This window comes from Podarcis melisellensis (assembly GCF_964234715.1).
Source record: "Podarcis melisellensis genome assembly, chromosome: 2".
Classification (NCBI taxonomy): Eukaryota; Metazoa; Chordata; class Lepidosauria; order Squamata; family Lacertidae; genus Podarcis; species Podarcis melisellensis.
In genome coordinates, this window is record NC_138529.1 from 52,857,698 (window position 1) to 52,880,776 (window position 23,079).

At 42.4% G+C, this 23,079-nt stretch overlaps 1 protein-coding gene across 1 annotated transcript in view; it reads left to right on the top strand.

Moving 5' to 3' along the window:
* PRELID2 (PRELI domain containing 2) overlaps window positions 1-23,079 on the top strand; it is a 55,493-nt gene that overhangs the window by 30,735 nt on the left and 1,679 nt on the right. The window lies entirely within an intron of this gene.

Below are 23,079 nucleotides of genomic sequence, written 5' to 3' on the forward strand. Positions count from 1 at the left end.
CTCCAAAATGCTATTAATGCATCTCCAGTTTGCCAGTGTATCCCTCTAAAATGTGAACTGTTGCCAAACCTTGCTAGTTTTTCAAGCCTATAAAAGCTTCTCAGAATCTTTATTAACTTAATGCTGAATTCAGTGGTGGCCCTCTTTAAAAAGATGGAAAACTTGTTTAGTCTTTCAGTGCTTGTAACTAGGTAATTGACATCTAATTAAGTGGTAAGTTGACATAAGGGCTCAGGTTTTCGTTTCTTTCTTGAACATTTTTGGTAATGTTGTTTTTTTAAAAAATGTGTATGTACACCATTCCATCTTCAGATATGAAATGTTACTTGAATGCCCTTTTCTGAAATAAAGGAGAACTAACGCTAGATTTGCAAATTACTAATAATTAAGAATAATAATTGTGTGCCACAATGCTAATAAGAAGTACTTAAATGTCTGCATATATAAAAATTTTCCTTTTTATTTGCACAAAATGTTGTCAGCGTTCTACATTAGGTGAAGTGCTGGGAGGACAATTAATAACCGCAATCTGGTAACTCCTCTGCACTGGATAGACATTGTAAACATGATATGGTCTGCTGGGTGATGCTTAGGTACACATTCAGTGTTAGAAATATTTAAGTCTTGGTTAAATAAAATACGTTCTGGAGCAGTAGGGAGGATTATGTTGTTTTGACATAAAACCATGTCCTTTTCAACCTTGTCACCTGCAGTTTTATGGCTGAGATTGCTGGAGCAGTCTGGATTAAATTTAGATTTACCCGGCACAGCAGTTATGTCAGGTCATTTTTAATTCATTTCCTTTAGCAATGAGCCAGCCTAACCAGTCATTTGAACAGCTATTTGACAGCTGGCTAATGGGGCTGAAAAGTGTGCCAACTGCCCTGCTGGCTGCCTCCCTTTCTTGCTCCCTCGCGCTAAGCACGTTGAAAGCAAGAAGAGGAAAAATAGACACGTGTTTCCAAGCCTTCTCAGTGCTGAGAAGCAACTGAGCCCTTAAGAAGGAAGGATCTAAGGATCTGTGATTTAAGTGTTAAAATAGGAATGCAACAAACGGGGAAGCTGGGTGTGCATTTGAACTGAACTGGAAGCAGGGTTATGGTGTGAGCATTGCCAGTGACAGTACCTCATAAAGTACTGCAGGCGCAGCACTTGGGCACTAAGCAAATCTGCGTTTGCCCTTTAAGTGCTCAGATGAGTCCATAGCACTGTTGTGAAATAGCATCTTTTTTTGGCTGGGATTCCCCCCAGAATTCATTTGCACCGGCTACCTAGAACATACTACCTGTTAACTTAATACCTGCTGACCGGTGCAATTGCCTTGGCTCCAGATGAGCCCCTTGTTCAGTACCCTATTACTCTCGGGCCATTTGGAAGAGGACAGGATCTTGTGCAGTAGAAGTCTTGCACTATTTAATGCAAGGGTTGTCAGCTTGGTCCCCGCCACCCACTAGTGGGCGTTTCAGGATTCTGGGTGGGCGGTAGGGGGTTCTACGGCACAAGCTGAATCCTCCTTCCATCGAGCACTGGTGGGCGGTAAGGACATTTTACCATCAAGAAAGATGCATTAGTGGGCGGTAGGTATAAAAAGGGTGACTACCCCTGGTTTAATGAGTAACAGTCTTCCAGCTGGAGAGGTTTGAGATCCAAATAATGCTGTTGCAATCTTGTTTCAGGGAGTGTGTATATAATCTCTGCAACTATATTAAGGTCAGCCTTCTTGGTTTTTTTAAAAAAATATAAGGCAAGAGAGATAATTACTTTCTTGAATTTTTTATTATAGTCCTCCTTGAACACTATTGTATGTCAGGCTCATTAGATTCTTCCTCACATTATGTCTCTGACTTGCTAAGTTGTAGCTAACACACCTGCTTTACATGTACTCATTGCATTCCAGGAAGCTAGAAATTTTCATTTTTATATAACATCAGGTCTTACAGAGTTTGGAGGAGCTCATCTGCTTTTTTCCAAGCAGTTCACAGAGCCTCTCCTTTTCCCATGTAGAGATTAATCTCAGCGTTTAAAAAGGGAGCATCTTGTACTGTTGACGAATGGCACAAATACATTTGTATGTCAGGTGGTGCAAATATGGCGATGTATCAGAAAGCAGTTTTTCTAAGGCCCTGTCTAAACAGTACAATAATCTTAAAGTGCCCTCTGTGTGGCTGTTGTGTGGAGCAGCGTACCATACAGACTCCTGACATCCTATTGGCAGTTGCAGGAGGATGTAATGGAGGCACAGCAATGTGAAGCGTGGGAATTATTCTTGCAATAGGTGTGACTTACAGGGCGAGCCACTGTGCGTCTCTGTGGAGACTGTAAATGTATAGATAGGTCTACCTCAAGTCACACTGCATGCACCACAAAACCTTTCGGCATGTATGTTCTCTAATAGCAAGGCCAACGCAATATCACAGATTGTTTCAGTTAACCACAGGCAAGGTTGTTGGGTGCCTTGTCAACTGCATGTTTGTTTGCAGATTACAGGGCCTGCTACTGGCTGCTGAATGCTTGGATATAGCCCTCAGCTTTGTAAACTACAAAACAGCATTGAAATGTAAGAATGCCTGAACACTATACTTGATGTCTAAAAGCAACCAACTTCATGAAGTGCTTTTGACATCTGTGCCTTGATAATGTGATCTAGAAAGAAATACAGACTCGTCCCCACCTCCAGATGTTAAACATTAAAAATGTTTTGAGAACTTAATTCTTAGCCCATAATCATTTGCAATATTTTTACATTAACAGCTATCTTTCATTATCCCAGAACTTGCTTTGCGGTGTATATGTGTTGCAAATCAATTGTTAAGGGAATGGGTTAATGAAATTATAAATGATGTTTTTCACATCCATTTTTATAATAATTGTACAACTCATTAAAAAAGGTGTTCTGATCATTCACGATGTTTGCCCTTCAGATATTCTTATTGATATTCCATACACTCTGTTTCTCTCCTAAAAAGTATAACGAAAACACACACACACCAAACCAGGTTTCAAAATGAGTTCCTTAGAAATTATAGGCAAAACAGCATAAAGGATGACTCCTGTGCAAAAAAACAGGAAGGGTGGAGAATAACAAAATGGCCACAAGGTTATTCTAACTTGTCAGGATTGTGAGTTGAATATATTAATGAGGAAAGAATGCCTTCCTCAAAAAATCTGCTGTTTTTCATTCAATGTCTTAATGCTGCACACAAAATTGCTTTGATAAATATGCAGCAGAAAAGTCACGAGCTGACATCTGGGGCTGTCGTTCTCAAGGGTTTGGTAAAGTAATAAAATGGATTAGCTTTCTCTTTTTTGAAAAAAATATTTCCTGGTGAAATATCTCTCAAAATCAACCATTTTGAGGACAACTGATGCTTAGACACCCTGATAAGTTAGGATTTCAAAATCTGAGTGTCTGACTTCAACAGACTGATTCTACACATATAACCCCAAGACAGGTCTTGGTGAATTTCATAGTAAATACAGTTATGCATATATTCCTGGGAGTAAGCCCCATTCAGCTACTGGGGTTTACTTCTGTGTTAAGGTGTCTAGCACTGTAGTACTCTGGACTATTTTCCCAGGAAATGCAGCATGTTTTAGCTTTTAGAGACAGGCAGACACCCCTTTCTACCTGTGGCATGTATGTAGAAATTCAAGGGACTGTAGAGGGAGGGACTATGAACATGTTAGGCCACATGGAATCTAGCCACAATCCAGGATTTTAACTTGAGGCTGTAACTCCATCTAGCATTTATTGCTTACCATTCTTGTGGGGCTTCACTGCATTGTATATGTGGTTGTGCCCTATAAGAATTTCAGTAATTGCAGTTGAGCATGACAAAAATCACTGTTGCTAATAATTAATTCAAGTGGCGAGTGCCAACAGATGTGGAGCCAAAATAGGGCCTCTGACAAACAAGAGGGATGTTTCAGCATTCTTGGCCAGGCTGGTGTATGCTGAAGTACAAAAAAAATCTTTAAAAAGAAGTCCTTCCCCAGTAATGGCCCAGTGATGACTGGGCATGCTTAGTAGCCACAGAGAAGGAGGAATGAATTGACCCACTTGATTACCATTACAGCTTATGGTATCCCTGGAGGAGGGGATGGCGGTTTGGCACCTTGAAAAGGAGCATTCCTGTTTGGGGATGAGAATACCTAGTGGCATTTTGTGCTTGATTCCGTTGCTCTTTACTCAGATACATAAATTTGACTGATATCTAACACATTTCAATGCAGCGATGGTCTGCTCCACTGAAATAAAGTACCTTTCACAGTCATATTTCCTAGAAACAGTGAATAGAAATGCAGAATGACCTGTTCTGAAACTGTCACTTGTTTCGTTTTCTAACGAAAATACAAAGCCTTCTGTTTATCACACAATTAGACTGTGTACCTTTTTGCAATAATTTAATCTGGCGGTTCTCTGCAACCCACATAAGCATTCATTCCAGCCCTCTTTTTCCTGCCCCCCATTCCTTCCATGCACATGGTAGAAATATGCTGGTAACCACACATGTCTCTGATACACAAAATATGAGTATGCACAGCCGATGAACCCAGGCAGGGCAAAACAAGGTATTATTCCGGGAATCCTTGTCTTGAGTTCTTTTGTCTGATACCTGCATACAGCAACTATATTTTGAAAAGGCATATGTTAAGATCTTTTGTATCATTCGTCTGATACCTGCATACAGCAGTTGCACACAACAACTATACTTTGCAAAGGTAGATGTGGAACATTACAAAGAAAAGTTCATCTTTTGCAAGTACTGCTCCTTAAAGTTGTGTTTGACACCTGTATTCACAAAGACATACATAGAACAGAAAAGCTTCTATTTGGACATTACGTATCTAAAAACTGATCTATTTGTATTTCCTGTTTTATATGTTGGTCTTTAATTGTTTCTACTCAATTAGATAATGTGAAAAGAGTTATGTTTATATGATGTATAAAGAATTCATATAGTTAAACACAGCCTGAAACGTTGTGGGTATATTTGTTAGTTGGATTTACGTAACTATAGGTTTGATAGTGATGGGTAACCACACATCGCTTGTACAACATATGCTCCACCAAAGGGAAAGCAGTCCATCAGCATTGCAGGTGCTGTAGCCATTGTCCGGTCTGTTTCATTGTCTGCAGCTCCTTAGCAGGTCAGGGAGCTTTGTGGGCACTGCAATGCTGGAAAGGGCATGAAGGAGCGTTCATATCGGCACACCTTCTCACCTTGCCATTCCACAACAAGAGGAGAGAGTCTTGACAATATCCCCTCTATCTGTTGGGAAGCCCCCTGGAGCATTAAGGGATCCTTCCTTGGGTTCACCATTTCAGTCGGTCTCCCATCTCTGTGGAGGTGATAGCTGCCATGAATCCAAATATCACCAGCAAGTGGTCTGACCATGACAACAGGGTCTCAGAGACACTCATTTCCACCCCTCTCCACTTGGAGCAGAAAACAAGTCAAGGGTGTACAATGCACACCTAAGCATGTATAGTCAGAAGTAAGCATGTTCAGTGGGGCTTACCACCAGGAAAACGTGCATTAGATTGTAGTCAATTCTTTATCTCTTTTTTTCCAATGAACTCTTCTTTCAGGAAACTGTTCTTATGCAGCCAGTTTCTCAAAAGCAGTATACAGATCTTTTTGGCAGGGACCTTGATGTACGATCAGTTTTAGCTGTAGAGGTTAAGGCGGTAGCACACAGTTAAATTAGTGTGCAATGTCACAGAAGGAAATGACAGCCTGTCATGTAATGGAGCCAAATGAGAAAATGAGTGGATCCTGCCCATCATTGAAAATAGTAACTGAGCACTTTATGGACAAACAAGAAAAGAGGTGCATGTAAAAGAATTCTGAAGACAGGATTTGCCAGGTTCTTCAAAATTAAAGAAAGGTGGCGTGTGTTGTCAGAAATGTCTTGTCTCACAGAGGACAAGGAGTATATTATTTGGGAATTGAAATGGGCATCTGAAGAGGAGAGTGAAAATGTGGAAAATTTAGGGAGAACAGTATGACAAGCAAATTGAAGCACACTGGTAAAACTGGAAGACGGAATATGAACAGTAAGTTTGAAACGAGGCCTTTCCATATTTTCACCTTTAAATTACAGCCTGCAGATTAGAAAAACATTCTGTATTCTTATATTTCTATGAGAGCTGCTATAAACAGTGTCCATCTTGGGGCACTGCACCATGAGCCTCTCCAAAGGGGTCCACAAGAAGGGCCTCATTTGCAGATTTCTTGGAGGAGGGAAATGGCACCGGCCAACATGAAAAAGTGTAGAAAGGAGAAATCCTGAGAAAATATAAAGGCACAACAGTATAATATAAGTTGGGGGGGGATCCAGTCTCACTAAATGTCTTTGATTCAGTGTAGTCTGTCTTATACACTTTGCATGGCCTAACTTTTAACAAGCAAAAAATTGAGGTAAATTAGGTTTTAGGATCCATATGACTGCAAGCGCCTTTCATTTATTGGTCCAAATCAATTGCCTGCAACGGCAAACGGCATGATTGCTTTGTCCTTCAGTGAGCAACCTAAATTGCTTTCCTGTTTTAACTGTACCTTTTTGCATTTGAGCAAATGGCATGGAAATCAAAGAAATTCTAGTCAACAAGGGCAGAAGGAGTCCCTGAGGATGCTGCAAAGTGAGTTTAACAGAAAACAGGAGATCTGACAGATGAATTCCTGAGGGGAAGTAAGTTACAAAGGAGATAGGAGGTTGGTGGAAAGAGAAAGTTAAATTTGTCACAATATTGTTTAGACTCTAAACTTTAGAGTGGTTGCTTTTAAAGCCATCTGCCTGTATTCTTTTCACAGTTAAAAGTGTGGTGAGTAATGGGGAGGGTTTCTTGGGACACACTAAACTGAGAGCAAACCTCAAATGCTATAATGTACAGTGGTACCTCGAGTTACAAACACTTCGGGTTACAGACTCCGCAAACCCGGAAGTAGTACCTCTGGTTAAGAACTTTACCTCAGGATGAGAACAGAAATCGTGTGGCAGTGGCGGTGTGGTGGCAGTCATGGATGAAGAAATATTCTTGAGCATGCCATCGGAATTAAAATTCTGTATAGTTTAAACAACTGACTGCATAGGGATAAACAAAAAGAACAGCTGGAGGTGAATCAAACCAGTAGTGTACCATCTGTTCATCCCTTTATTTAGACTGCAGCCCTGTACTACATAACTTGGGAATAAGCCCCACAGAACTCAACAGGACTTTTGAGTAGATATGATTGCACTGTTAGCATATTATGGCTACCTAAGTTTCTGAAGCTGTTGAAACTGGAGCAACATTCTATGGTTGGATAGTTTGATATCACTTAAATTAATTAATATAGACTCCGCATTGTTACCTTGTGTATCAGTTTTATATTAGCACTCTTGTCATGGCTTCACCATACAGCCAGTGTGCTGTAATGGTTAAAGTGTCGGACTAGGACCTAGGACCTGCGTTTGAAGATCAAACGCATCCATTCTTAAGGAAATTAGCCCTGAGTGCTCACTGGAAGGACAGATCGTGAATCTGAGGCCCCAATACTTTGGCCACCTCATGAGAAGACTCCCTGGAAAAGACCCTGATGTTGGGAAAGATGGAGGGCACAAGGAGAAGGGAACGACAGAGGACGAGATGGTTGGACAGTGTTCTCGAAGCTACAAACACGTGTCTGACCAAACTGCGGGAAGCAGTGGAAGACAGAAGTGCCTGGCGTGCTCTGGTCCATGGGGTCACGAAGAGTCAGACATGACTGAACAACTAAACAACAACAACAACAGGACCTAGGAGACCAGGGTTCAAATCCCCCCTCAGCCATGAAACTCGCTGGTCTTGTGCCAGTCACTGCCACTCAGCCTAACCTACATCACAGAATTGTTGTGGGGATTAAGCAAGGAGAAACAGAGCCATGTAAGAGCCACCTTGAGCTCCTTGAGGAAAATGGTGGGATAAACACAGGTAACTGGGACAAGGGTGAACAAAAATATGAAGGCAAAATGTGTTTGTCCATACTAGTTTCTCCTGTAGGATCCAACTTCCTAATTACCGTAACTTCTTTCCCATCACAGAGCCCTTGCTGTCCCATTTTCTCAGCTACGTCCTATTCTCTGCCTCCACAGATGGACATGTTATGTGTGCCGTAAGATATGACTAATTCAAATGAAAGTTTAACACAGAACAGTTTGAAATGATGAAAGCTTGCATCAAATTCTCTGAGAAGGAATGACAAAATTAAATATAACCAGAAAGCACAAACCTAAGATATACAAAGTTGCAGTAGCAGAGATTTAGGAATGGTAGAAAGAGAAAATAATGCATTAGGGCTGTGGCCTAAACCCCGGCTGAGGAATGGTAGGGTTAAACAGGCCAGCTGTGGTGGAAGGCAGGCAAACAGCAATAATCAAGCATGAATTGGCCTCCACACTGTCATAAAATCATAGAGTTGGAAGGGATCCCAAGGGTCGTTTAGTCCAACCCCCTGCAATGTATGTCACTTCCTGCCGTTGGAACACCAAGTTTCAGGGCTTTTCATGGTCTGCCCTGCTGGCAGATGTTCTGCCTATCCGTTCAGCAAAAAATGGGGAGCTCTGTGTTGGAGGAGCAATGCTGGTGTCGCTGGAGGCCAGAAGGGTTGGGCAGAGTGATGTCAGCACCAAATCCAGGGCCACTACCCTCCAGCCTGGTGAAAAGGGTGTTTGGATTTCAACCTTAAATACTTACTTCGTGCCCAAATGATTTCATAACATATATCCAGATTCCAAATGTCACAGGAGTTGTTTCTATTTATCCAGTGCATTTAATTTAATTGCCATTTTTCCTGTTTACATAATGGAAGACAGATTTGGCCTTTCCAAATCCAGCGATTGTTTTTACACTGGCAGTCTGAACCATACAAATGAATTAAAACTCCCAGGTGCTTTACAGGAGGCCAGGTGACAGCCAGCATTTAAAGTGTGTATGTGCTCCTCCATCTCTCCATCATGTGTGGTCTATTTAATTCTTTTGCAAAGTGTGTGTGTGTGTGTTTTGCTATACAAACATTCCAGCAAGAAGTCAAGATGGATCATTTTAATATTAATGATCCCTTACCTAAACTAAGATCATGGCCACTGGTCCCATCACCTCCTGGCAAATAGAGGGGGAAGAAATGGAGGCAGTGAGAGATTTTCCTTTCTTGGGCTCCATGATCACTGCAGATGGTGATAGCAGTCATGAAATTAAAAGACGCCTGCTTCTTGGGAGAAAAGTGATTACAAATCTAGACACACCTTAAAAAGCAGAGACATCACCTTGCTGACAAAGGTCCATATAGTTAAAGCTATGATATTCCCAGTATCAGGAGACTCTTGAGAGTCCCATGGACTACAAGAAGATCAAACCTATCCATTCTTAAGGAAATCAGCCCGGAGTGCTCACTGGAAGGACAGATCCTGAAGCTGAGGCTCCAATACTTTGGCCACCTCAAGAGAAGCGAAGACTCCCTGGAAAAGACCCTGATGCTGGGAAAGATTGAGGGCACTAGGAGAAGGGGACGACAGAGGACAAGATGGTTGGACAGTGTTCTCGAAGCTACCAGCATGAGTTTCATCAAACTGCGGGAGGCAGTGGAAGACAGGAGTGCCTGGTGTGCTATGGTCCATGGGGTCACAAAGAGTTGGACGTCTAAACAACGTCTAAACAACAACAACACCTAATGAGGCATTTGAGCTGACCTGAGGTTATTGGATTTTCAGCTATCCTTATGGCCTTGAAGAATTTTCTGTCCTCAGGGAAGGAATACAGATAAGAAACAAGCCACTTGGCCTGTTTTCATGCTCAGTGAGCTCATCAGCCTGAGCACCAGCCCATGTAGCCTGGTTTCAATCCCATATCATCTCACTGGGAGCTTCCAGGTGGAGAATTTTCAGGAGTGTGATTCACTGATTCTATGTGCCTGACCCCTGCAGGATCTCATAGGAAGAGTGCAAATCCCCAGGCTGATTTGTCACTGTTGACCAATCGGATACCAGCAGTGTTCCTCTGCTTATTTATGTACATAATGCCAAAATAGGATCCTAAACAGTTTACAAAATATAAGAACAGTTTAGAGAACATTGTGCACAGTAGTTAAATTACACAGCAAAACAATCCCATTAAAACAAAAATGCTCAGAATGAAAACGTAATTAAGATTTAAAGCATTTATGCTCTGCTTTTTTCCGTAAAAGGCTAAAATGAGAAAGCCACCATTTAACAACTTAAAATAAAACCACCAGCCTTCTATCAACCCAAAGACGTCTTTTTGTTTTGTTTTTACTGTCTTCTGAAAGTCCATTAAAGGTGGGTGGGTGGGTGTGGGTGAGAAATGTGAGGAGAGGGCCCTAATCCAATCCTGCTTTTCGAATCTGCGTGCTTCCTCTACTCCAGCCTAAAGGGGGTTAACAGAACTGCCAGCTTCTTTCTGTTCTTTCCCCACCCCATCCCCACAAAAGCCAGTTTGAAAATGTGGGTGGACAGTAGCAACTGAAGCATCTTTCTTTCAGACAAAACAAAAAAAAGTTATACATTTCAGAAGCTTGCCATGCATAATTATGGTTGATCTTGGAAGAAAACAGAATTATACTTGCTTTAAAAGAAGCCAATTATCAAGGGTTGATCAAAAGGAGACAGTGCTATGAAGATACACTTTTGAAGCACTCTGAAATGATTTTTTTAAAAAAATAAAAATAAATCACATTCCTTGCTACCTTGTAAACAAAAAACGCTTTAAAAAGTTACAGCTATTTGAGGGGACACCAACAAAAGCGCAGGTCACTAATACTGTCTTTGAAGTGAAGAGGCTGTAAATTTCCACCATTTTGTTTTACTTTTTTTTTTATTGCTACCTGCCAGGTATCTGAAATACAATCTCTTTCAAAAGCTCTTACTTTATGTCTCACAAAACAAATTCCACCCCCTTCCCCTTGAATGTGCAAGTAGGGTCCTATTAGCTGTGGTGAAGAGCATTTTTATCCAAGGATTGTTAAGACCCAAGTTGCATTGCAAAGGTTGTCTTATTTACTACTGTCTCCTTACCCTGTTAATGCCACTCTCTGTTCAGTGCCCTCCTCTCACTTTTTCTCCTAGCCTCCCCTCCCCACTCATTTTCAGGTTAGAAGTCAGTTCCTTTTCACTCTTTCAGTTTGTTTTGTTTAGGAAAGAGCAGTATGAAATATAAACTGAGGGAACCAGCTTTTTTCTGGGCACCTTTTACCTTGGGTTGCCAGCTTTCCTACTGGTCCTCCAAGGACTCAGCTATACAGCTGCAAATAAAACATTTTAAGTGTGTTGTAAAGTGCATTATACAAATGTGTCTAGAAGGTGATTGTGAGTCATGGCAAATTCAAAATGTTTTTCAAAATGTTTTTTACAACAGCATTTTCACAACGTTTTTTTTATATGTGTGTAGATTCAACCTAAGTGTCCTTATTTCCCAAGGACAGTCTTGGATTTACAGAAGCCGTCCCAGTTTCTGATTTGATCCCAGAATGTCCTGCTTTTCCTTAGGACGTCCCTATTTTCATCAGAGTAATGTTGGAGGTTATGGAGCTATGCGACCCCTGAGCCAAGGAGATAACTACAACCTTAAGAAGACATCCGAAGGTAGCCCTGTATAGGGAAGTTTTTAAATGTTTAATGATCTCCTTAGGTTTTACCACAAGCAGAATTTGAGTGGTTACAGCTTTCCTTAACAAAGCATCTCCATGAGAGATAACTTCACCTGTTCATATGTGCACTTGCTCATCAAACTGCTGGTCAAGGGACAGGAAAGGTGAAAAAGGTGGTCTCTCTGCTTGTTTTGGTTATAAAATCAAGTTCACTCATGATGATTTAAAATGCTGGCCTCAGTGAGCCAGCCATATAAAAGCACTGGCCTTATAGGCCACAGTTTAGCCTAAGATGATTACAGTGGTACCTCAGGTTACATACGCTTCAGGTTACAGACTCTGCTAACCCTGAAATAGTGCTTCAGGTTAAGAACTTTGCTTCAGGATGAGAACAGAAATGGTGCTCCGGCGGTAGCAGGAGGCCCCATTAGCTAAAGTGGTGGTTCAGGTTAAGAACAGTTTCAGGTTAAGTACGGACCTCCGGAACGAATTAAGTATTTAACCTGAGGTACCACTGGACAACAAGTGCTTAATGTTCACCAGAGTTGTAGCTTCCTAAAGCCACTCCTTTAAACATTCCATAGGAGATGCTGTTTCACTGTTCCAACAATCCTGCCAAAGAGTCGCCCTTTTCAAATTGATTCTATGCTATTTTGAAAACCGGGGTAGAGTTGTTCCAGGAAACATGCCATCAAATGAAAGAAGTGCTCCTAGGTGAGCTAAGTGCACCTTTAATCCTCACTGGCTCTAATGATCCATTTGCAGCTGGAAGCCAGAAGCAAGCACCTTTTGCCATAACCTTCCACATGTTACCTTGATGATAGAGAAACTCTTTTCTTGTACACTTAGAAGGAGCCTTAAAACCATTCTTGTGTTTGCAAACCAAGTTCAGCCCAGGCCTCTCTGATGGCTTTGACAAGGACAAGAAAGCCGTCATAGGTAACCTTTTCTTTCAAATAGGGCCACCTCATGGGACGCAGGTGGCCATTTTTAAGTGGATTGTTTGCCATGGCTAAATCCCCTCTTTTTCCCATCTCTGAATCTGATTCAAGTATTATTAGTATGAAAACATTTATCAAATGTAGACACTTGCCACAAATTTTGTTCTAAGAAATTCTGATGGTGAAAACATACCTGTTTTTTCAGGTGTCTGAAGATACTTGACTTATTGTGGTTTCCACTTGTACCTAAGGTCTTTGTTTGATCTGATGCTGTCAGCCCAAAATTGTTTTATATTGCATGTTAGTTTATTAGTGCTATATGGTTTGTTTGATAATGATGATGATGATGATATTTCTTACTTGCTTTTTACTGTAAAGCTCCAGGGTTATGACAGTATAAAAACACATTATAATCAGTCAACATAATTTACAATCAGCTAAATAGGTTGGTAAAGAGGTGAATGTTCTACACTGGAAGCCATACAACGAGGGTGCTTAATGCACCGCTGTGGGGCAGAAATTCTACACTTTTCCAGAAATCATCCTGTGATTCCGACATAATGAAGAGTCACCTATAAATTTGGTTGACAAACGCATTGCTAATCAGGTTGGAATGCCCGTCTCTTAGCCACTATACTAGCTCTTTGCTAGTTTTTGTACCTGCACTGCTCTGTCCTCTGTCTTTATTTACAGTGGTATAAAACAAGCAAATAAATGGGGGAAAGTACACCTCCACTTTTCACAGTTTGTTTACATGTAGGGAGAGACATTTTTGTGCACAACAAGGCAATGACGTATCTTCCACAATGGCATACAAATTAATCTGGCTAACCTGACCCAGCAATCCACCCCCTCCCACATGTAAACAAGCCACACTGCAGCCAACTGAATGCAACCAAGCAAGCTCTGGGCTCTCTAGCCCAGGCTTCCTCAACCTCGGCCCTCCAGGTGTTTTGAGACTACAATTCCCATCACCCCTGACCACTGGTCCTGCTAGCTAGGGATCATGGTAGTTGTAGTCCAAAAACATCTGGAAGGCCGAGGTTGAGGAAGCCTGCTCTAACCTCTCACAATCTCTCTCTATACACACATATGTGTGTGTGTGTAAGCAAAGGACTTATCCACATGCTGCTGACACAAACCCCTACACTAATACTATGTCTTCTGTATTTATTGGGAACATAGGAAGCTGCGTAATACTGAGTCAGACTCATTGGTCCATCTGCGGTTTACCTGACTGGCTCTGGCTCCCTAGGGTCTCGGGGAGGGATCTCTCCCAGCCAGAGCCGTCTTTCCCATTGGTCTTAGTGGTTAGTTGTGCCAGGGCACCGGCCTCCCAGGGGCACCCTAGCGAGTGGGGGAACTGCACGGCTTTGCCGGCAGCCTCCCCTTTCCCTGCACGCCTGCCAGCTGCGCCCCACCAACTATATGGCTGGCGGGCATGCAGCTTCCTTCCCAAGCCTCCACAGGAGGAGAGCGATCCCTGAAGAGGCTTAGGATAGAAGCTGCACAGCTTCTCTCCCAAGCCTCTGCATCTGCTAAAGACAGCCCTGCTCCCGGTTGTCGTCCTCCTGCTTCCTGGTGAAAGGCAGTGCGCAGCCTTCCTGGGCTGCCTTCTCTGGTGCCCTGACGCCAGAAAACATATCTGCCAGCATGTTTTCTTGCTTGGTTGCCACCACCACGCCGGGGTTCAGAGCAGTGGGGGAGGCAGAAGACATTTTCCACCGCCCCCTCCCTTGTTTTGGAGTTGCCAGGGGGGCACCGGAGGGATCTTTGCACCACGGCGCTGGATGTGCTTAAGACAGCCCTGCTCCCAACCCTACCTGGCGAGGCTATGGATTGAACCTGGGACCTTCTACACACAAGGCTGATGTCCTACAACTGCTCTACACCTAGCTTATGTTCTTAAAGGTAAAGTGACCCCTGACCATTAGGTCCAGTCATGACTGACTCGGGTTGTGCACTCATCTTGCGCTATAGGCCGAGGGAGCTGGCGTTTGTCCGCAGACAGCTTCCAGGTCATGTGGCCAGCATGACTAAGCTGCTTCTGGTGAACCAGAGCAGCACACGGAAACGCTGTTTACCTTCCTGCCAGAGTGGTACCTATTTATCTACTTGCACTTTGACGTGCTTTCGAGCTGCTAGGTTGGCAGGAGCAGGGACTGAGCAACAGGAGCTCACCCCGTCGCGGGGATTCGAACCGCCAACCTTCTGATCGGCAAGTCCTAGGCTCTGTGGTTTAACCCACAGCGCCGCCCGCGTCCCTGCTTATGTTCTTACCCCCCCCCAATAAGATCGATATTTCCTAAAGATTCCTTTAAGAAAAAGTTTACCCTTCTTGCATGATACACAGATCATAATAGAATGGGCCTTACTTGTGTACCGGCCAGTCTTGGTTGCAATTAACACTTCCTCTTTTTCACTCTTCCCCCTTTTTTTCCTCCCCCCCCAAAGAAGCCTTCCAAAGGCAGCCTTTTGACTAAGACAATCGGACTGGAACCCCTGAACCCATTTCCGCATCACAGCGACGCAGGAGGAGCCATTAAGGGCCAGCCATTTGCGCTTTGTCTGCAGCCCTCTCCTGGAAGAGTCCCTCGATGCGGTCACAGTGCCACATTCCTCTATTCTCATTAGTGTCCTTGAATTATGTATGTACAGGAATAAAGGGCACGGTTTTATGTTCTGGTGCTGCTTTATCTCTACAAAATTACATTCAGCAGAAAGTTCGAAATGGAAAAGCTTTTAACCTTTGGAAGTGGCGGGTGATCTTTGTCCATCTGCATTAGTACAGAGTGACATGCTAATGGAACAAATGCCACACGTCGCAGGAGACTCCTGCTGCTCTGGGCTCTGTTCCCCCACTTCTCTTTAGTGATCAGGGGAACTAATGGGAGCCCGCAGACAGTGGCAGTATCTAGGAAGAAGTTGTTGCCTTAATTGTATAAGAGATGGGAAGTTAGAAGAGACCACTCCACTGTTTGGAGGCTTCTGAATACCCATTGCAGGAGAAAGAAGAAGAAGAAGAAGAAGAAGAAGAAGAAGAAGAAGAAGAAGAAGGAGAGGAGGAGGAGTTGTTTGGATTTGATATCTCGCCTTTCACTCCCTTTAAGGAGTCTCAAAGCTGCTAACATTCTCCTTTCCCTTCCTCCCCCACAACAAACACTCTGTGAGGTGAGTGGGGCTGAGAGACTTCAGAGAAGTGTGACTAGCCCAAGGTCACCCAGCAGCTGCATGTGGAGGAGCGGAGACGCGAACCCGGTTTCCCAGATTACGAGACTACCGCTCTTAACCACTACACCACAAGGAATGCTGTTGCTCTTGGGTGCTGTTTGTGGCTTCTCACAGGCGTCTAGTTGACCCCTGTGTGAAAAGGATGCTGGACTAGATGAGCCACTGGCCTGATCCAGTAGGCTCCTATGAAGAGGAACAAGTTCAGATAAATTGACTCCACAAGTCTTGAGATGCTACACAAGGGGACAACCTACAGGGGTAGCCATGCCCTGTTTGTGAACTTCCTAGACCAGGAACACAGAAGTTGTGGCTTCCAGGTGTTGTTAAAGTGCAACCCCCATCATCCCTGACCATTGGCTATGCTTGCTGGGACTAGTGAGAGTTGGAGTCTGGCAGCCTCTGGAGGACCACAGGGTTCCTTATCTCTCTCTGAGAGGCATCTGCTTGGCCACTGTTGGAATGTTAGGGTAGAAAAATCATGGTCTGATCTTGTTAGAAACATTAGAAGAGGACAGCCAAATTAAATTTAGAAAATATGAGGAGATAAAAGACCAGCTTTCTGGTTGGTTGGAACACCATCAAATATACAAAATATTTAAACAAGATAAAAAGATTGGATTTGATAATCAGCCCTCTAAACTCGAAACAGAATTAATAAATAATAAAATCAGGGTAATTTTGAGAATATATCGACTCCTCCTGGAATGGGAAGTTAAGGAGGAGGAGGTTAAGGCAACAGTGATTCGATGGGCACAGGACATTGGACGTTCAATAATGATGGCCGAATGGGAAGAGCTTTGGAAAACAAATATGAAATTTACGGCGTGTTATAACATCAAAGAAAATATGTTAAAGATGCAGCACAGATGGTATCTCACCCCCTCAAGACTATCAAAGATGTTTAAAAACTTAGCGAATACTTGTTGGAGGTGTGGTGGGAGTAATGGCGACATGTATCATATGTGGTGGACATGTAGGAAGATCAAAGTGTTCTGGGGCTTAATTTACGAGGAGTTGAAAAAAATGTTTGGAATAACTTTTAAAAAAAGACCAGAGGCATTTCTGTTAAGCATTGTTGGCAGGGACATCCCGAAGGCCTTTAGGGAGGTATTCTTATATGCAACGGCCGCAGCTCGGACTTTGGTGGCAAAGGGGTGGAAGGAACAAGAAGCCCCGACGATAACAGTCTGGCATTAAAAGCTACAAGAATTTGCTGAAATGGCGCAGTTAACAAATACCCTGAGAGGCAATTCAAAACAAAAAAATATGGGAAAGTGGGATAGATATAAAACATATGTTCAAAAATACAGTAAAGGTTCACTATCTATGCTAGCATTTGATTGACGTTGGAGTGAGACTGAGTTGAGAAATAAGACTAAGAGCACATATTGATATAGGAATGTATTAGATAATATTGAAAGAAATATACAATAATAAGAGTACATTCATTTGTAAAAAAAGGAATATACAACGGGAAATACAGGAAGTCTGGTGTGTTGGTATGTATATCATTTTTTGGGGGGGATTGTTTTTGTTTTTTCTCTTTGTTCTTTCTTTTTTGTTTCATTTTCTTTCTAGGTATATAAAATTTGTATATAATTTTTATATACATGTTGGAAATTATATTATAGTAAGTCTTGTAATGTAATATGACAATGTTTACCAATGTAATATAAGAATGTTAACAAATAAATGAAATACAAATTCAAAAAAAGGGGGGCAGCAGCTACAGCACCCAACTGTGAATTATCCTCTCCCTTAAAGATGAACAACTCATACATTTACACATGCAGTTGTAAATGTTTATCAGTCCTTCTAGACTTTGGGGTGTAGCGATATACATCCCCCCAGGATTGGGTGCAGGATTGGATGGGCCATTGGTCTGACTCAGCAGGACTTCTCTTATGTTCTCATGTGCTCCCTGTAGTAGGTTGTGGAGGAAGGTAGAGAAAAGGTGGAAGCACCAGAGGATAACAGAGTCTCATCATTCATTTCAGCAGACATTAGTCTCTGGCTGCACAGCCAGGAGACCCAATTTCATTTACTTTCTGATCGAAAAGAATGTGTGGATTTACAACTGACTGGTAATATAAAAGCAATGACCTTAAAAGGGGCAAAGTGGATGATTGAAATCTAATAGTGTTGGAACATACAAAAATGACAGCATTATGGAATAAAAAATAACAATGCAGTATCTGAATCCAATGATGCATTCAATCAAATGAGTCTTTAGTTATCTGGTAAATAGCCACCAATCCTGTTTAAAATGACAGTGCCTATTGTCTGTTCTTGCATTACCTAATAGTAGTAATTGACAGGGAGGAAACAAGACATAGCAATAATCCAAGTAAAGTATTTTATTATTATTATATTATTATGAGTCTGACTATTAGACATTTAACACCCCCACCCAACCATTAAACACTAACTTTCTGCATTAGTTTTGGTCCTGGCTAAAGAAGAGTTTGGATTTGATATCCCGCTTTATCACTACCCGAAGCAGTCTCAAAGCGGCTAACATTCTCCTTTCCCTTCCTCTCCCACAACAAACACTCTGTGAGGTGAGTGGGGCTGAGAGACTTCAGAGAAGTGTGACTGGCCCAAGGTCACCCAGCAGCTGCATGTGGAGGAGCGGAGACGCGAACCCAGTTCCCCAGATTATGAGTCTATTGCTCTTAACCACTAGATGCTGTCGGTGTACCTCTCGGACGGAGGTGGTCTCACTGCCCTTTGCACAGCAGACTCCGCAAACAGATGCTGAGCAAGATATTGGACCTGCGACCCACAGCTCCAAGAGAAAGCCAAAGAAGGTTCCTCCTAGTGGATAAGGACAAGGACATTACTGCCTCAGTGGCTTCCTTTTCAATCTCCATCTTACCCAAAAGGCTTCTTAATGAATCATCTCTCTAGGGAATAGACAGGGTGAAGCAGAACAATTGAGTACCTCATGATCCTCGACAGCCTCACTCCTGTCCCTTTAAAATTTATCCCAGTCTTTTGAAATGTTTTAACTCATAATGCCAATAAAGGTAATTATTGCATTGCATTGCATTGCATTGCATTGCATTGCATTGTGGTGGTCTCAGGAGTGGTTTTGAGTGGCTTGTGGATGTGTCAGGTCTGGGTCAGGAATTCATGGCTTCCATGGATACCATGCACCTGTTTGAAATCATCACCAGTTCAAAGCACAAAGCAGTGCACCTTGAATTAGAGAGGTGGGGTCTGGAAACAGGAGTGTGTATGGATGTCACTCCATTGCCATGGTCAGACCACTTCCTGGTGAGGTATGCAGCAGCTACCGTATTCTCCCCTGCAAGGATGGGAGACCAGTTAGGACGAGAAGTGAAACATAGCCTTCCTTCAAAATGAGCTCACCAAAAGTCCAAGGAGGTGAATGGAAAACCCAACTGTCATTTGCTCTGATTGAGCACTAAAGAGCAGTTTTTAAATTAAACTTTGTACACTCTTAGGAATTTGGTTGTTTCTTGTTGTCTTTGGGGTATTGCCCCTTTGCTGTGGGTATTTTATTATATCAAGATCATATGAGGCAGCTCCCTACACTGGATAAGAAATAGAGTCTTAGGTTTGACATATAAGCACCCGAACACCAAACTTTCCCATTGTCACAATAATTCCTGCAAGTGTGTGTCTCATTGAATGCAAGCTATGATGACTGGCTTAAATTTGTCACCCAGATTTTTTGCTATTTTTTGTGTGGCCTCGGCATCTTTTTTGTTTTTTCCCCCCATTTAGCCACCCACCTAACAGCACCCTCTGCTTAAATTCAGCCACTTCAGTTAATCTTTAGCCAGTGCCATCTCCTTCTATTGTTGCTCTCTTGCTCTTTTCATAGTAAGTCTTGTCATGGTGTGGGTGGCAGTTTCCGTAATGGGGTTCTGTGTCTCATTACTTGATCCAAACTGCTGGATCCAAAGTAAGCTGAGAGACTTCCCTCATCTTTTTTAAAAATGTTTTTTTCCCTTCTTTAGCTTCTAAGATGACAATTTATCCTAAGATAACAGAACAGACGGTGGGAGGGGGGGACTTAGGAGAATTAGTCAATTCCATTAATACCATACAGATGCTTTTGTGTTATTGTGAAGTACTTTTTTTGTAAAAACTAGAGGACAGTGAACAAAAAGTGTCAGTTCAGTTCTTCAAAAATACTTATTTTAAAAGCAGAGAAACACTGTGTACTTTATGTTTGTTTATTTATTTTCTTGGTATTAATTTTGAAAGCTTATAGAAAGCACATATAGTGCATGGGAAAATTTTGCTTTTACATTGAGGAGAGTTTTTTTTAAAAAAAATATACCGGTAAATAATCTTAAAGGAACCAGGCATTTTATTACATCTCAAGATCTCTGGATTCTTTTTTAAATTAACCTTCGGACACTCTTAGGAATTTGATTGTTTCTTGTGGACTTTGGGGTATTGGCCTTTTGCTGTGGGTATTTTATTATACTGAGATCATATGGGGTCACCGCAAAGGGGTTAAGGAGCTAGAGTGTAGCGACCATTATCTCTAATTTGTTCTGAATTGGACATATCCGGGACACTCTAGAAACCACTATAGATTGAGTATTCCTTCATAGGTCTATTTTTGCCTTCTTTTTAGGGATGCATTGAGATTCCAGTACTGATCTGGACAGTGCATATTAATAACCCTTGTTCTATATCCTCCAATACGGCAGCAGTAGCGAACCTTTCTACTTCCTGTTGCTCAATCATTATAAAATTATGATTAGGTTTTGGCCTACTCTCCTAGAGTGGGTTTTGATCAAGGTCTCCTTGACGGAGCCCAGCCATATGGTGGGAGGGAAGGGAGTTATTTTTATTGACCGCAGCAAGAATTCCCACACAACTGGACATTCGTCTCTTAAAATGTCTGGCTCACAGCTGTTCAATTGGTCTTCAGTTATGGTATCTGTGTCACTCCTAGCAATCAGCAGGCCAAATGGAGGACACATTATCCCCGAGGCTGAGATTCTTCATCCCTGCTATACATCTTTATTCTGAAGTAAGTCCTGTTGCATTCAGTGGGGCTTTCTCTCATGTGTCTAGGGCTGCAGCGTGACATAACTGCATAACTTCCTTTAAAGTTCATTGATGTTAATTGCAGCAAATAAGCAGCGCTTGGTGAATGCAGTTAGTATATGGGCGTTGTTGTGACAGAAACATAAAAGGAGCAGGGCCTTGGCAAATCTTTCAGTACCTTCTAGAACTACCAACTGTGGCAAGTAACAAAGTTTGTTATCAAGATACTTGCAACCCTGGAAGTTTCTGCTTTTTAAAAATATATATCCTGAAGTTATTCCTGCTAGGAATGTTATTCATTAGGGTGGGGATTTTGATCAAGAGCTTTAGGCATTCTATTGTTGGAACAATTCTATAAATAGCCAAACTGAGCCAGGTGCACAAAATACATAAGAACATTTTTATCGATCAACTTTTGTTCTGGAGAGTGTGCAAGCATTTTATTGTTCACAGTTTAGTTCCTGTAGAACTGGGAAGCTGGTCTTGGGGTGGGGGTGGGTTGGCTCAAAACAGCAGAGCACAGTGAGGTCCCTGGTTTAGGGGAGGGAGAGACAGATGCACTACCTTCTCTTGCATGCTCCATTTAGGATTAAAAAACCCCAAACCAACCACTCACACTTTATAACCAGCTAGGTAAGTGTATGTTTAATTCAGCTAGAGCATGGGTAGGCAAACTAAGGGCCGGGGCCCGGATCCGGCCCAATTGCCTTCTAAATCCGGCCCACAGATGGTCTGGGAATCAGCATGATTTTACATGAGTAGAATGTGTCCTTTTATTTAAAATGCATCTCTGGGTTATTTATGGGGCATAGGAATTCATTCACCCCCCCCATATAGTCTGGCCCCTCACAAGGTCTGAGGGACAGTGGACTGAAAAAATTTGCTGACCCCTGAGCTAGATCACCATTAACAATGGAGGATGCAGCATAAGTTCTTAAGAACATATTTCAAAGGCGCTGTGTAATTTCACCTCTCATTTTTGCTCCGAACACCAACACTTGAGAAAAAATGCATGATGTGAAAACTTGCATTATTTTACACAAACCATCGGCTAGGTCATGGAAGTCATTCCATCTTCCAGGTGAGATAGTTACCACCTAGCAACCAAGATGTTGACACCTGTAGGCTTGGACCCTACAGTAAGTTAATTTAAGGAAGTTCACAGAAGGGAATGTGCCATACTCTCATTCTTCTTGCAGCTACCGGATCGCTGCCCACCCCCCAAGTCTCTCTGGAGGTCAGGAGGTCCGCTTGAACATTGTGGGACAGGACACAGGGTCTGCTAGGAGGTCAGGGGAGGGGAAACCTTTTCTTTTGTGAACTTTCTTAAGCTATTTTAGTTTACAAGCCTGTAAGATTGAGGAATATGGAGGAGGGCCTCAGATGAAGATTGGAGCATGTGGAGAAGAATGTACAGAAGGAGGCGGTCCTTAAAGTATAGCCAGGTTCCAAGCCATTTTGAGCTTTAAAGGTTAGCACCTTGACTTGAGCTCAGAAGCAAATTGGCAGCCAGTGCTAAATTGTGCATGACCCAGTCAATCTGCCCAGCACCCAGGTGGAGACAAATTGGTTACTATGGGCACTGCCAGCTAGACAGTTTTCCTAGCATTCAGCACACAGGTGCAGCACACCTGGAAGCCTCATGGCTGCTTGCAGGTCATCCAAAGGCAGATGGCTCAATATATCAGCTTTCTCTTCTTTTGACAGCCAGAGTAGCATGGTGGATGCAGTTTTGGAGACAGGAGTGGGAATCAGGATTGAAACCCATGCTTATCCTTGAAGGTTGCAGCATGACCTTTGGGAAGTTGATGTGAGGACATGTTGGCCAGGTGTTCTTTGGCGGAAGAGTGGTATACAAATGTGATGTGATAATTTGCTTATATTTGCATGTGACAAATTTTCTATTGAGTAAGCAGCTTCAGAGTTGCAGACCACAGGAGAGATGTGTGTAGAGTTGCCATATTTTGAAGAGCAAAAAAGAGGATGCTATGACGGCCATTCAAAGCAAATAAATGCAATTTGTTCCAAATTTTACCCCTGAAACAGAGGACATGTGGATTCTCATGTGCAATGATGTCTATGTGCATCTCTCCTGCTGAATGCTCAGCGCAACCCAAAAGACACACAAGCAATTGCTGCTTTGTGCTTTTCATGCCTTTCCCTGCAAAGAAGTGCTTTCCATGTGGGGAAGTTGAAATGCTCAGTCTGAAGCAGCCTTAAGTGAATGCCCGTCTATAACATACCAT